Genomic DNA, 3887 nt, shown 5'->3' on the forward strand with positions numbered 1-3887 from the left:
AGACAAAAAGTAAGCAGATCTAGCAGTTTTTAATGCTTTTCTTTAGGATAGGGTACTTTCCCGCCAAGCAATACGAAATACCTCTAGTTTTGTTTTCCTCCAGCTGCGCTCCATTTAGCTCTCTTTAGGGTGCGAGTGTGATCATTATACCACGGTGTCAGACTGTTTTCCTTAATCTTCCTTAAGCATAAAGGAGCAACAGTATCTAAAATGCTAGAAAAGAGACAGTCCATAGTTTCTGTTACATCATCAAGTTAGTGTCTGACATCGTACTTGCAAGTTCACACACCTCTTTCAGCTGTGCCACTGAAGTCTGAACACACATGAACAGGCTTAGCACAACTGACTGATTGTGTGTCTGTTGCCTTTTCTAACCAGTGTTAATCATTGTTTTGTATAAAAATGTAACAATAATAATCAAATAATTAAAGGTTTGTAACTACCCTAACTACTCTAACATTTCATACATACTGGATAGAAGTTAATTATGGATAAAACTTCAAACTACAAAGGCTTTCGTAGTGCTTTTGCTCTAATCTCAAGTCATATTTATTTGTATATCACTTTTTACAAAACAGTTTCAAAGCAGTTTTTGTAATGAGGGGTCAGAGGCGTGCGGATCCATTTGCAGCTTTTATTAAAATAAATGGCAGAGTCAAACAGGCAGTAATCAATCACTGGCGTCAGGAACAACAGGGACAATCCAGGAGAGTAAACAGTAACAGAGCGAGGGTCGGGGCAGGCAGGGGTCAGAGGCGTGCGGATCCATTTGCAGCTTTTATTAACCGAATAGCAGAGTCAAACAGGCAGTAATCAATCAACGGCGTCAGGAACAACAGGGACAATCCAGAAGAGTAAACAGTAACAGAGCGAGGGTCGGGGCAGGCAGCAGAGAATCACACTAGGATGAACAGTCCAAGATAATACACGAGAGATCAAATAGACAGGGGAAAAACACTCAGCGATGTTAGCCGTGGCAAAACAAGACTTCGCGAAAACTAAGAGTCCAAATGCAGCTTAAATGGGGAAGCTAAGGGGAAACCCCTGTGCCAGTAATCAGTCCCAGGTACAGGGTTTATGGGAAATGGAGTCCATGAATGCTAGTACTCGGGAGAGGGTGCCCTCCGGTGGCGGTCGGAGAGAGCCACAGAGGCCTGATTTGTGACAGTTTTACAGAAAATCAGGATATGTAAATAAATCTGGACATATATATTGCACTTTATATCAAGAGCTGACGATAATAATTTTGCAATGATATAGACAACCAAGCATGTTAATTTCCTGTAACAGTATGAATACAATGTAAGTCACTTTGAATAAAAGCATCTGCCAAATGCATAAATGTACGTAACTGGTTGAGTGCACGTCTGAACATGTCTTTAGAGAATGTGATCACTGATTATATGCACTGCCTGTCCAAATAAATAAATAAATAAATGATTCAATCTTAAAATCTGTTGGAGAGGGTTGTCATATAATCTACAGCAGTGTTATATGCAATCTAATAATATACAATTTAAACTGCCAAAAAAAAATCAAAAACTTAATTTGAATTTGACAAATAATCAGTTTTCTTGTTCCTAATAATAAATAGTATGCAGAAGAAACTATTTTAATATGAACGTAATCAGTTCTAAACTGCTCATTGCATCATATAATCAACAAGAACCATCAATGTATGAATCAAATTCACTCAGACTGCAGACAGTTTCTGTAATGTACATCATTTTATTATATCCATGTATGCTTTTACAGACAAATCATGCAGAACTTCTCTGTCCTGGTCTCGAGACGGGTTACGTTTGAGCTCTCACAGTCTTCACCCCGATTGCTTGTTGCTCCCCAACAACAAAGTGGCTGTTTATTTGCATAAAGTTAACATTTCTGAAAGGTTTCTGAAGTCGCTGGACACGCCTACATCCTGTCACCTACATTTGCTGTAGCTCATGTGGAAAAATAAAAATCTGTTCAATTTCACTCCATGACAGTGTTTCTGGATGTGAGCCTTTTGCATGGATTTGATTCGTCATTAGTGATGCTTTTTGTCCAGTCACAAAGGTAAGACGCTTAATACATTTATTGGTGAGTTTCAAATATTAAGCTATGCAAAATTGTAGAACTTGCAACATATAATACATATATTGTATTTTAGTTATATATTGACCAAACTCAATATCATGATGTTGGCTACCAATTCACTGCACAAAATCTTATGTGCAGTTACCTGGGGCCCGTTCTTCGTACGTCGCTTATTACATCCGAGATGAAATGTCACATCCAAGATGATATCATCGCGCTAATCAGGATCTGGCTAATTTGGTTCTTCGAACGCAGCTGTTGTTGATGATTAGTATGGCTGGATTGAGTTATCTGAGATAAATGCGCGTTCATGGGTTGGTTTAAAAGGGGCTATGTATCGATACTCGAAACCACGATCAGCAATGCAGCGATTGGCTGGCGGCAAGACAGCAACGTAATGACATCATATAATTAAAAAAGACAGCTGATGAAAAACTTGACACATTTTTGGACTTTTATAAGGAAACAGCCAAGCGAACAAAACTACATAAATGTTATAATAGATCAATTAAATGTGCACTGTTTTTATTTTATTTTATTTTTTTACTTGATTCCCAATTATTTATATTCACGATTTCTAATATTTGTACAGGCTTTAAATTGTTATTTCAATGTAGTAATTAACAATTCATTGAATTTTATATTTGAACAGATTTGTTAGGTGACAGCATTAATTAAAGTTTCTTAAGGGTCAGGATCATGTTATCTGCATCTCCTGCGCTTTAAATTATTATTATTTTAAATTATTGTCCCTGGATTAGTAGGGTACTTTTGTAATAAAGTAGCGTTGGTAACGGACAGATTTAGTACCAATTCTGCTTAAAAAGATGCCATCTAATCCTGTTTACACGAAATAAGCCTGCTCCCGATCAGGTTTAAATTGACGGACCTGTTGCTATGACAGCAACTCCGGGATGAGCTTCGAAGAACCAGATAATCCAAGATCATGCCAAATCATCAACAATCAAATCCAGCTAACTGAGTTAGCGACGTACGAAGAACGGGCCCCTGGCCTTTTACCATTATACAAGTTCTTTTAGTTCTGTGTTGAATCTTTGTGATTGTAATAATTTGTGTTATGTGAAATTGTACAAGGAGGGTGCCAATGAATATATGTGCAGTGTGTTTTAAAGAGCTTTTAAAGTTTTGACATCAAGTCTATAATTCGGCATTTTTGGAAACTCACCAGGCAGGGCAGGGCCACTTGGAGTTCACAGAAGGTAATCTTGGATCAGACGAGCTGGGCCACATCCAAATACATGTTCCAGTGAGTTTTTCCAGCTGAATATAGGAGTCAGGGGCTAGTTGTCAAAAGGTTTTGTATATCAGTAATTGTAAGGTTTTGAGTCAAAGTGTCCAATTACACAAATAGTTGTTTTCTCTTTTACACTCATCATTTTGCTAAAATTCAATATCAAAATAATCTTTGTAAGTAAACAGTAAAATACACTGACAACATTTTGACAAGAGTAAATAATAAATTATAATATGATAGCCTATAATATAATAAAGAAAGACTTAAGGGTGCTACCACATATTGACATTTAAACATCTCTCAGATCAAGGGTATTTTTCAGAAGCGTCAGATCACTGTCACGGGTTTTATTTTATACATTTATACTTTAATTAATTTTTTTCAGTATGTTATACACATTTATAGCCTACTTTAATTTGGCTTTTGGTTTTGTTGGCCAAACAATGGTTTGAGATTAAGATTTTGTTTTAAAAGCTATTTCAATTTTGCCCAAAAACTCTAACTATAATTCAACGTTTAAATGTTGTGGAAGATGACTTTTAGTTTTTTTTTT

The sequence above is a fragment of the Sinocyclocheilus anshuiensis genome, unplaced genomic scaffold (assembly GCF_001515605.1).
Source record: "Sinocyclocheilus anshuiensis isolate Anshui unplaced genomic scaffold, SAMN03320099.WGS_v1.1 scaffold657, whole genome shotgun sequence".
Taxonomy (NCBI): domain Eukaryota; kingdom Metazoa; phylum Chordata; class Actinopteri; order Cypriniformes; family Cyprinidae; genus Sinocyclocheilus; species Sinocyclocheilus anshuiensis.